The following is a 13,248-nucleotide window of genomic DNA, read 5'->3' on the forward strand; positions in this document are numbered from 1 at the left end:
AAATGCTAATGTGAACCAGGGGTAATAGCTGTGAATGTCTATGCAGCTTCTTAGGCTTCAGTCACACACTGTCCTTATATGCAGTATACCAGTTACATCTTCTTATGTATAAGCTGACATGCCGCAGGGCTGTGGAGTTGAAGTTGGAGACAGGACCAGTTATGGGAAGTTACCCCAACTTCAAAATATAAGCCATAATTCTTCTTCATTGTATTATACAGTTATTGATATTGTATAATTCATGAATAGTTAGTGACATATTTACTTTTATTATGAATTACAAGCTTAGTGCCCGTCCACCTCAAAACCTGCGCAAAATTCCACCTGATTCTTCCACCCATTGTTTTCTATGGGAAACAAAAATCAAAGCAGAACGCTGAAAAAATAAGTGGCCTTCTTGTTCCTGCCACGGATTTCATGGCTGATTCAGCCACAAGACACTCAGCTGCTTAACTCCATTCATCTAAACCTAATCGGCAGGAGATAGGGGGTATGAGGGGTGGTATGGAGACAACAAGAGGACATGCTTTATAATCTGTGGTCCTTGACACGCAGACACATAAAATTTGATTTTGTGACTGGGGCCATAGAAATGTATGTGTCCCCGCCAGGAACAACATCTGCAAGGAGTTTGTATATTCTCCACGTGTTTGCGTGGGTTTCCTCCCATTCTACAAAGACATACTGATAGGGACCAATGCACATTGTGAGTCCTATATGGGACTGACAATCTACATTAAATATTAAAAAAAAAGAAATGCCTGTGTCCGCACTTTGTTCCTCAATTGCAGATCAAAAGTGTGGTTCTATGAAGGAAGTCTTAGATGTTGGGATCTTGGAGCTCCATCTATATTGACTATCCAGTTAATCCGGAGATTAGGACGGAAACATGGCGGGCGGACAGTGCGCAAGTGTGAACGCCCCCTAAGACTTTAATACGCTGCATATAACATTGTAGTATGGAACTGCAGGGACTTCATGTGTTGGCTCCTACAGGAAACCTGAAAGACAGAATTGATAGTTTCAGATGGTGGAAGGTGCATAAACATACTCATAACGGTCTGTTTGGAGGATGGGTTGTAGTCATCTTGGAATGAGGTAGAAGAATCTGAGTGTTTACAGCTAAAATGAGCGCATAAGAATATTTTAAAGACATAGGCTGCCCCTTTCATAAATTAGCAGAGCACCTGCAGGATTTAGTCAGCGACTCATAGCTGGCAATGTATGAAAACACTGTACGTGAATCATATAGAGAGGACGACTGCCAGGAATCCACACTATAGAAGGGCTTTGGTCTAGACAGTCTTATAGATTGACCCCCCCCCCCTTCACGACTCACTTATACTGGATTGCAGTTGATTGTCGGCAATGTTACTTTATTTTCTTACTATTAAGGAAATCACTGGATAATAAGACGTGTTACTTACTTTGGCAATTGCAATTTTTCCATTTGGAAGATTGAAGCAAAAGGAAAAAAACTCTCCGATGCGTGCTAAGGTCACGGGTGTGTTCTGCGGAGAAGGGCGGGTTAATCCAGAGGGCACTGGCCATTTTTGGTTTGTTCTGTCTCTTTCTGCTCAGAAGTGCCTTAACCTCATTCTTTGCCTGGGTACATGGCACTGACAAGTCCTGGCTTCCCTTCTGGACAGCACACACCTGGTCGGAGGCTGACACCAGCCAAGAATAGCTGGAAGTGGACAAAAAGCCCTTTCATCTGTAATATTTCTATTCTATCGTCTTAGGAACCGCAGATAAATATGATTGTTTATAGCAGAGAGAAAAAGCGAATTCAGAAACGAAACGAGTTGTCTGCAAAAAGTGATAGGGGCACATACTTTTCTGGTGTCATGGGAATGACACGTTACAGAGCGGATTTGTTAGAAAAACCAATTTCGGCACATTTAGATGGTGTAATGGTACATAATGGGGGGGATATATTAAGACTTGCACATTGTGCGCAACTGAGGTGCAAAAATTAAGAGGCTCCAGCTTTTACAGCAATATTAACCCTTGTATTTCTGAAAACGTTCATATTTTGCAACATCTCCCACCTAAGGCCGGGACCCCATGGGATGTAAACGCCACGATTTGCTCATGGGAAAAGTTGTGGCATTTTAAAGTCAGGGAAAAGTGGATGGGATTCTAAGAAATCCCATGCCGACATTGTCGTAAAAACCGCGTCGCAGACACACAGCAATTTCCAAAACTGGCACGGTTTTGGAAATCGCAGCATGTCAATTATACCTATGGAAATGTCAGCAGTTTCTCCATAGGTATAATTGAAGCAGAAAGTCCATAGAGGAAACCTCTGCAAAGTTTCTGTCTAAAGCGCTGCGTAAAGAACTGTGATGCATTGCCGCCACGGTTTTTCCGGTAGCGCCTTTTTGCTGCCAGACGTCCCTTGGGGCCTTAGCCTAAAACTTTTGTACGGTACTGTATATGTTGGATGGAAGACCGAAAAGTGATTTTTCACTCTGTTTCGGCAGCCGTTCCTGCGGTCTCTGGGACAGGGAGTGTGAGCAAGTAATAGGGGCAGCTATGCAGTACCCCTGGAACCACCCTATAAAGTGGATGGGGTGCAGCACTGCTCCTTTGACATAGGTGCAGCAGCATGTATGCGGCATGGAGGCTGTCAAAGCAGCTGATCTGTGTGGGATCCGGGTGTCAATCCCCAACAGATCACATACTGAGGACCTACTCTGTGGATAGATCATCAGTATTAAAATCATCTTGGGGTGGGACAGCCCCTTTAACATGGGAGTTGATATTCACTGCATTATAAAGGCTCCTTGATGTACAGATAGAATAAACCCAAACCTCTGCAATTGGTTCGAGTGCTGCAGTGAGATATCTTATCACAGAGGACAACAAAAAGTAATGATGGTTTTCCAATAACTTTTCATTAGATTTTGTTATCTTCTGGCTGCAGCAGTTCAACCAAAGGCAGATTTTCAGGTTAACTCTACTACCTCTGTATATTGTCTACTATATATTCCGAAATTCTTCAATACATATTATAATTTTATTCTAATGTGCCAGTATTGTGCAGTGATGTGTTCATATATGATAAACAGTAGATAAATGATATCTAACACTAGGTAAGGCCAGTTCCAAACAAGCGTTAATTTGGGGGCATTTTTGCACTCAAACCTGGACATGAGTGCAATGAGTGGATGTAATAGTATTGTAGGGGTGTATGGTTGGCCAGGGATTTGCGCCCGGCCTTACATAGTGCGCACAGCACAGTGACCCGACCATGTTAGCTTTGCAGAACGTAATATACTTTACCTAACATTAAAAACAGACACATCATGATGTCGGGTGACCTCCACCATCTGCCCTTAATCTGGAGGCTTTCAGTGACTGATGGTCTCCTGTGTCCTACAGGACATAATTATAAACTCTTCCACATCAATGGCCGGGGCCTGTTACTGAAGTTTTACATACTTGTAAGGAACGCTTTGTGAGGGAAACATTATTACAAGCCTTACTGACAAACGGTCGACTGCCATGTATAAGGTGATTCATTGAAGTAGGGATTGTTCATTGATCCTGCTGAGTGTCAGTGCTGGGATCTATAGGGTCATTCATATACCTGGTAATGAGCTCATGGTGTATGGTGAAGAGCCTGCATTCATAACCCGCTAAGGCTGCACCTGACAATCACACATATACACATTAGAAAGGGGCTATTTGAGATTCTCCAGGACTTTTAAGTCTCTCTAAGGCCTCATGCACATGTGTGTATTTGGGATTGTACAGGTTCGTAATAGAGCCTCATTGACTTCTTTGGGAGTCCTAACGTACCACTATAAGAGAGATAACAAATTTAAGGAACTAACATTGCATCATTATAATCTATTAGTTATTAGGCTTAGGAAATTGTACAGATTATTTTGAACAGAATCTGAGCAATGGCACACACTCGAGGCTGATGGGATTGTGGTTGTATCCACCAAAGCACCCGTTTTCATCTCAGGTCACTGCACATCAGGGCTGGGTGGTGACTACAGGTAGAGATGAGCGAGTAGTACTCGATCGAGTAGGTATTCGATCGAATACTACGGTATTCGAAATACTCGATCGAGTACCACTCGCTATTCGAATGTAAAAGTTCGATGCAGAACCAGCATTGATTGGCCGAATGCTATACAGTTGGCCAATCAATGCTGATTCTTCTCCTACCTTTAGAAGTCTTCTCCGTGCAGCGTCCCCGCGGCATCTTCCGGCTCTTCATTCACTCAGCCAGGCATCGGGCCTGGGCAGAGCCGACTGCGCATGTCCGCTTGTAGTGCGGGCATGCGCAGTGGGGCTCTGCCCAGGCCCGATGCCTGGCAGAGTGAACGAAGAGCCGGAAGACGCCGCGTGGACGCTGCACGGAGAAGACTGCACGGAGGATCCAGCGCGACCCTCACTCGTGGACTTGGTAAGTGTAATTTGATCGAATGTTGCCTACCCCTGAAACGAGCATTTTCCCCCCATAGACTATAATAGGGTTCGATATTCGAATCGAGTAGTCGAATATTGAGGGGCTACTCGAAACGAATATCGAACCTCGAACATTTTACTGTTCGCTCATCTCTAACTACAGGCAAAAACTGGTGCAGTCATACCACGGATGGAGAGGACAAGGGTCCATCAATATGTAGGAATTTGCTACTGATTTTGAGACAGATTCAACTGGAGGAAGAGATCGAAGTAAGACGGCTAAAATATAGGTGATCAGCTTAATTTTATTGTAGATTCTGCAGCTGATCAGTGGCAAAGCCTGCCGGGTGGCTCAGTAGACCCATCCGGAGCTAGTCAGCAAGTGGAAATCACAACAGAAAGTCAAAGCTCTGCTTCAGTTTTCTGCTGTGAAGTGCAAGAGCAAGAAACGCAAAGATATCTAAAGTCTGATTGGCCCTAAAGGTATACTCGCTATGTCACTAAGTGCCCATATAACTGCATATAAATGGTTTAGAAGCTACAGTCCTATGAAAAAGTTTGGGCACCCCTATTAATCTTAATCATTTTTAGTTCTAAATATTTTGGTGTTTGCAGCAGCCATTTCAGTTTGATATATCTAATAACTGACAGACAGTAATATTTCAGGATTGAAATGAAGTTTATTGTACTAACAGAAAATGTGCAATATGCATTAAACTAAAATTTGACCGGTGCAAAAGTATGGGCACCTCAACAGAAAAGTGACATTAATATTTAGTAGATCCTCCTTTTGCAAAGATAACAGCCTCTAGTCGCTTCCTGTAGCTTTTAATCAGTTCCTGGATCCTGGATGAAGGTATTTTGGACCATTCCTCTTTACAAAACAATTCAAGTTCAGTTAGGTTTGATGGTCGCCGAGCATGGACAGCCCGCTCTCAAATGATCTGAAAACAAAGATTGTTCAACATAGTTGTTCAGGGGAAGGATACAAAAAGCTGTCTCAGAGATTTAACCTGTCAGTTTCCACTGTGAGGAACATAGTAAGGAAATGGAAGACCACAGGGACAGTTCTTGTTAAGCCCAGAAGTGGCAGGCCAAGAAAAATATCAGAAAGGCAGAGAAGAAGAATGGTGAGAACAGTCAAGGACAATCCACAGACCACCTCCAAAGAGCTGCAGCATCATCTTGCTCCAGATGGTGTCACTGTGCATCAGTCAACTATACAGCGCACTTTGCACAAGGAGAAGCTGTATAGGAGAGTAATGATAAAGAAGCCGTTTCTGCAAGCACGCCACAAACAGAGTCGCCTGAGGTATGCAAAAGCACATTTGGACAAGCCAGCTTAATTTTGGAAGAAGCTCCTGTGGACTGATGAAACACAGATTGAGTTGTTTGGTCATACAAAAAGACGTTATGCATGGCGTCCAAAAAAAACAGCATTCCAAGAAAAACACTTACTACCCCCTGTAAAATTTGGTGGAGGTTCCATCAGGCTTTGGGGCTGTGTGGCCAATGCCGGCATCGGGAATCTTGTTAAAGTTGAGGGTCGCATGGATTCCACTCAGTATCAGCAGATTCTTGAGAATAATGTTCAAGAATCAGTGACGAAGTTGAAGTTACGCCGGGGATGGATATTTCAGCAAGACAATGATCCAAAACACCGCTCCAAATCGACTCAGGCATTCATGCAGAGGAACAATTACAATGTTCTGGAATGGCCATCTCAGTCCCCAGACCTGAATATCATTGAATATCTGTGGGATGATTTGAAGCGGGCTGTCCATGCTCGGCGACCATCTAACTTAACTGAACTTGAATTGTTTTGTAAAGAGGAATGGTCCAAAATACCTTCATCCAGGATCCAGGAACTGATTAAAAGCTACAGGAAGTGACTAGAGGCTGTTATCTTTGCAAAAGGAGGATCTACTAAATATTAATGTCACTTTTCTGTTGAGGTGCCCATACTTTTGCACCGGTCAAATTTTGGTTTAATGCATATTGCACATTTTGTGTTAGTACAATAAACCTCATTTCAATCCTGAAATATTACTGTGTCCATCAGTTATTAGATAGATCAGGCTGAAATGGCTGCTGCAAACACCAAAATATTTAGAACTAAAAATGATTAAGATTAATAGGGGTGCCCAAACTTTTTCATAGGACTGTATTCCTTATAAGCTAAGGCCCCGCGTAGTGGTTCGCAGCAAAATAGTGCAGTGGAAGAACCGTGGCAGCAACGCTTCGTGGGTTTCCTGCAGCACTTTACACAGAAATTCTGGAGAGTTTTCTCCTTCGGACTTTCTGCTTCAGTTATACTTATAGGGAAACCACAGGTGTTTCCGTAGGTATAGTTGACATGCTGCGATTTCCAAAACCGCGACTGTTTTAGAAATTGCAACGTGTCCAATGTGTGTATTTTTCTGCAAAATGATTCATTCCATTTTGCAGGGACTATAAAACTGCGGCGTTTACGGCATGTGGGTCCCTGGCCTTAAAGTGTATTTTCACGAGAATTAGGTACCTCTTTGTCCATCTAAAGCCGGCTTCACATGGGGGGGAAGGGTTTGGACTGAATTTTGATGCGGAGGCTGCCTCAGAATCCAGTTCCAAGGACGGCTAGCCGCGAATGGATGCCAGTGCAGTGCATACAGTACATCGGCATCCAGTCGTGGCATTCTGCTCCGGATTAGACGCAAATGAGTGGGCCTAGTCTGGAGGGAGTGTTCGCGCCACAGACTCCGCGGCAAATTCTGCCTGAAGAAAGGGCATGTCACTACTTTTTCCCTCTTGCAGAAAAAAGAACTCATTGAATTCAATGGGAGGCAGTTTTTTTAGCCGGATTTTGTCGCGGATTCCGCATCAAAATCCTGACCAAAAAACCCAGTGTGAACTCGGCTTTAGACACCTTTTAAAAATACTGCAGCACAACAGTCAGGTATTGATTGTTGGCAGATTTTAGACAAAAATGTTCTGTCAGGTCCCCTTTAAAGAGATTGTCCGAAACTGGGCTAAATTAGGACAAAATGGACCAGAGTGTAAACAACCTGCTGAATCCCACTCCAGTCATCCCTGTCGGTGATTGTTTATTTGGCTGTACAACAATGTCATGGCGACAAAATGATGTTGCTTTGAAGAATCCAGTGACTAAGTAACGCTTTGTTATCTTACACCCTTGCCTGATTTGTCCCGATTTTATCTGAATTTGGGTGGTCACTTTTACTTTATGGCCAGAAAATCTGTGCACGGCTGAGGTCGGCAACTTACAGCACCACAGCTGGTGTGAAAACACAACTTCCAGCTCACGTACTTCATCGAGGGTTCTTGGTACTCCCATGGAAGTGAAAGGAGGATGCTGGGAGTTGTAGTTTCACAGCAGCTGGAGAGGCAAACAATGTCTTACCTGTGGTGTCCAGGTTCATTTATGTTATACATTGGCTTAGTTTTGGTCTACATGGCCACAAGCATGTACTTTGTCAGCTAGCCTGTGTTTTTATGTCTATCACACGGTCCCATTATTTCCTTTGGCCCCATACACACAACCTGGTATTATCACAGATCTGTGTAGGGGCAAAACTCAGAACAGGTCCTATTCCTTTTTGTGGCCTGAGCTCACTAAATGAAATGAATATCAAATTAGATCATCTGTATACTGTCATTTCCCCACACATTCGTTTGTATGTAGCCTCACACATTGCCTGTTACATATACACACTTTCACGCTGAATATGTTCTGTCTCGCGTCCTTCCCTTCTGCTTTCGATTGGTATAGAGCTGAATACAAAGTGCATGATATAAAGACATTATACAGTATAGCCTTCTATGATGGGCTTTTTTTTTACCCCTTCTCCATGTCCTGCAGGCTCTGGCTTATACAGCTCTTCTTCCTCCTGTGTATAACATTAGGAGCGATATAAATAGTCAGGGTTCACTATTAAAAGATTCTATGATAATAGATAGAAGTTGTTTTTCTCGGTCAAAGTGGAAACTATGCTGGTTTACTATTTAAACCCATATCTTGTACACAGTTCTCATGAGAAATATGCATCTAGTTGGCAACCTGTCTATATACTATTTTCAGTGTAACTTCAGTTTGTTACTAAGTGCAAAATAACTATACTTGTACCAAGGAATCCTCAGTCTCTTCTTTTTTTTTTCTAAATGTAGATTGTGAGCCCCACATACGGCTCACAATGTACATTTTTTCCCCTATCAGTATGTCTTTTTTGGAATCCATGCAAACACGGGGAGAACATACAAACTCCTTGCAGATGGTTTTTTGCCCTTAGCGGGATTTGAACACCAGGACCCAGCGCTGCAAGGCTGCAGTGCTAACCACTGAGCCACCGTGTGTCCCCTCCCGAATCCTGAGTCTCTTCTGTATCAGAGAGGATTTTGTGGACCCCTTAGTGTCATCTAGGTCTCTGTTAATAAGATCGGTGTATACCGTGACAGGCTTTGTCTTCAGAATCCAGGATATACGTATGTGTACGGAAATCTTAAAGCGTTTCCAGGAAAAGGGATGGCAGGACACTTTCCTCTCTTTTAACTCCAATTCTGTGAACACAACAATTGCATCTCCTCCTGTCTAGGTGATTATTATAACACATTGGGGTGAAGTGTTTTTTTTTGTGCCATATTCATGTGAGACATCGCTAAGTTACAGAGAAACTGCACAGGATTGTGCTAAGGTTTAATACAAAATTGAATGCAAAATTATGAAGTCAATAGTTAGGCTACAAGATAAGATAATCCTTTAATAGTCCCAGCATGGGGAGACAGCAGCATAGATAAAACATACCGTACATACATGTCTGTGCTGTCCTAGCCATTCTTTGGTGTGTTGCAGGACTAGAAGAAGGGAAAAAAAGGACAGCAACAGATCCCGAAAATGATGGACATGAACTAATCCCAATGAACCCCATTGTGTATAATGGACACTGTGGGGTGTCCATTTTTAACTAAAAGTCAGGCTTGCACTTCTTCATCCATTGATATCTGAGGAAGACTCCGAACTTAACAGAGCCTTGATATATTTCCGCTTCAAGACCCGTATCTATAGATCAGAGAGTGACTATAAAGAGTGTTGATAGCTCTGAAGGACACAAGACGTCTATACGATACAGGCGCTCCATCTTGTAATACTTCTTTATCCCTGTGGTGGCACTGTAGGGGAATTGAATACTTGCTGAGCGGTTCTTCTTCCAGCTGACCTGGTGGCCCCAGTAGCAGGACACCCAGTGATCAGTTTCATGGTTAGGAATTCTCCCTACAAAAAGGGATTCTCTACAGCAAATATCTTCTATGAAGGGGTTTCAGGGGAGTAAGATATTGATGACCTATCCTAAGCCATCAATGTCTTATCAGTGGAGGTCTGACATCTGGCACCTCCATCAATGAAACTGTGACGTATGGACAAGTGCAGCGACCTCCTCAGTCCTTATTGCAATAAAGTCCTATGACCAATGAACTGGACTGTGAAACTGAATCAATGCTCATCAGAGGGATTTCGGGTGTAGGAGTATTTGTCTTTGCAAACCCTGTTAACTAGATTCTGGCATTTCAGGCCATGTGGTCCTTTACGTGGCCATTCAGCTTAGGTGTAGTAGATATTGACCAAACTCGTGTTCATCTGAAAGATATATCTTCTTATCCCCCATGCACATGTATACTTGGCCTGGTTAGAGGTGCATGTCATCCAAGTAGGAAGAGTGGAATTAACCACTGCCTGATACATTTCTGTTCCTTCTTTCTCCATCAATCTCATGTCTGGGAATGTCATATGTAGATCTACCTACTAGATAGTCTTCCAGTCCTCCGGATATTGGCGAATATTCACTGCTCCCCTAATGTCACAAAAGGCCACCTATGGTCACAGCAGTGCAAGAAAGACTAGTTACAAGCATTACCCACTATGATCATGGTGATGTATATTCATCAGACTTCTTGTCCTTACACGTCTAAATCTTGCCACTCAGTCCATGCGACAAGCTCCGGTACCGAAGTGGTCATCACACATTTGGCCATATTGGGTCATATTCATTCAGAGGCCGGGTAGACGTGGACTTCATTACAGACTGTTTCTACAATGGAAATACGAGACCAAATAAGGTGCTAATGGAAGGTAAAATTAACACAGACTTCACTTTATTAAAATTGAGGCTTCTATTTTTTTTCCACGTAACTATATTGAAATTTCAGCCAAAAGCTATTAGATTACCTTAAATTACTCCACAATTTCTAGCAGAAACAGCAATGTTTAACCTTGTATAAAAGTGTTCTGTCTCAACCAAAACTTGTTAGGATGGCAGATGCAGATCAGAGCCAAACCGAGAACCAGTACTAAATGCACCAGATTAAAATGGTCAACATGGCGCTGTGTGTCCAACACCCCCTGGGCTGTACCAACTTCAACCTCACAATGGTGTTCACCAGAGCCCCAGAAGATGGGGATGGACTTGGCTGCAGTGCTGGGTGAAGCGGTATGGGTCAGGAAATATAAAACACACAGCGCACCACAAATCACGGTAAACCAGACACTGAGATCTACTTACCAGTAGATGTTTTGGGTTGCGGTGTAGGTCCAGGGATCCAGAAGGCTGTGACCGGTGGTCAGCAGGTTGCAGCAGTGAGTAAATCATAGTCATACGGTCTGGGTTGTCAACAAGAAAGAAACACAGTACAGTGGGCAATCCAAAGAGAATGCCAGGCAGGCCGAGTCAGTAACAGGAGCAGTAGCGTAGTACAAAATGGTGTTCAGGAAGCAGAGGTCTAGATACAACCCGGCGTCATAAACAGGAGCAGGCACAGTACGAAATCAGGAGGCAAAGGCAAGGTCAGGCAAGGGGTCAGAATACAGGCAATGAGATCCGCTTACTACCAGGACGAGAAGTACAACTGAATAGGCAACGGCGGTCAGGAGCCAGAGCCCTATTTAAATAGGCTCTAGCCCGCTGCTAGGCCGAAAACGGAGGTCCCCCGTCCGGCTCAGGAGGAGACCAGCAACCCCCACAAATCGCAGCAGAGGTTCTGGCCTGCCTCCCAAGACCTGGAAGCGAGGACTTGGCGCAGTGAGCAGAGGGACAGCAGCCTCCACACAGCGCTGCAGAGGCTCCAGTCCTCCCTGTAACAAAACTACTCAAAGGTCATCTTAAGGGCCCTGTCCAATAAAGGGGTTGTCCTTAGGATAGGCCATAAATATTTGATCAGTAGGTGGCTGCCAGCTGGCCCACTGGATCACTTGTTCGGGGGTATGCCCTGTCTCTGTAATAGGCATTGCATGAAGCTGAAAGCTGTTGTCTTCATGCCCTGTATAGTAGCATCACAACAGTTCAACGTCCATTGGCTTCCATAGGAGCTGAGCTGCAGTACAGGTGCCGGGTCACTATACATGGCACATCACCAACAGTCCCCAACTACATAGTATGGGGGCCAGATGTACCTCCAAACAACTGATCTGTGCAGCCCCCCACCAATCAGTTATGTATGGCCTGGACAACTCCTTTAAAACAAGCTCAGAATGAGAAAAAAAAATATATAAAAGGAGCAATACCCATGTCATCCATCCCCTGCCACTCCAGGAAATACTCACTCAATGGCTGGTACTGGTCATCTCCAATGCCGGACTGACAGAGGTCAGAGTTGGAATAGGAGCGATGGGCGATTAGTAAGATAAGTCATTGATTCTTGTTATTCATGTTATTAACCCATTCTGAGCCTGTTTTTTAAAAAATTTTCCCCACTGGCAAACCCATTAAAAGATAGCTGTATATGACCCCCCTATTTTGCTTGTAACATGAGATCAAAAAGAGGTTCCTAAATTGTTGCCACGTTCAGGAGTCTGTACACACGATGGGTGGGCTGCGCAATTTGTACCTTTGATTACACATAATCCAACACATCAGGATTGTGTTACTTTGTGTGATCTTCTCCTCACTTTCATCACAGAGTCATTGGACAGCAGGAGCGGGTATGGTCTCTCGCCCCCCTCCGCTGACACGATGCAGACTTTGAAGATCTAGACAGTGATAAACAATATCTATCATTTTTATGTACAAGCACTCGCCAATTTATGGCTTGTTAATATTCTATAATTCGCTGAGTAAACAGCTTGGCCAGGTCTGTGATTCGGAGCCAGGTGGCTGCTTTTGTCCTGCTGCAAAACTCGATTTCCTGAATGGACAACCCGTTCCAGGGCAGTATACCCTCCATCAACATTTTCATTGTTTTCATATATTTTTCTGTCAGAGGAAACCGTCTTTTAGGCCATTTGCAGCTGGCTATAGATCTGGCAATTGGCCAAGCTTTGTGATGTTCACGTTTCCTAAACATGTACAGCTCCCGTGTTCCTGAAATTGTGTCTTTCATGTCCATACAAATGTCTCATCACAATAGTTAAGACTGCAGTATCTAGACCAGGAATGGCTTGAAGGTCAAGGGGTTCTTCACAGGAATGTCAATTTACCTCTTGGCCGTCAATATTTTGTGTTACCATAATAAATGAGGCCTTAAAAAGCTTTATCATAATTCTTTGCCTTTAATGCCAAATTTAGTGCATTTCCTCTATCCTCTGCTCGGTGAGCTTTGACTTCAGCTAAGGCTCCTTGTAGCGTCCCACAGGAAAAAAGCGCTGCAGGAAAACCCGCAGCAGCAACGCATCGCGTTTATTCCCACAGCACTTTTCACAGAAAGTTTCCTTTGCAGACTTTCTGCTACAATTACAGCAAAATGACTTGTTTGTTTGGGGTGCCAGTATCAAGATCCGGGACACTAGCGGACCATCTCTGGGGCTACATTGTGAAAAGGGGTCGTCTCTGATGGGAC

This window comes from Leptodactylus fuscus, chromosome 9 (assembly GCF_031893055.1).
Source record: "Leptodactylus fuscus isolate aLepFus1 chromosome 9, aLepFus1.hap2, whole genome shotgun sequence".
Classification (NCBI taxonomy): domain Eukaryota; kingdom Metazoa; phylum Chordata; class Amphibia; order Anura; family Leptodactylidae; genus Leptodactylus; species Leptodactylus fuscus.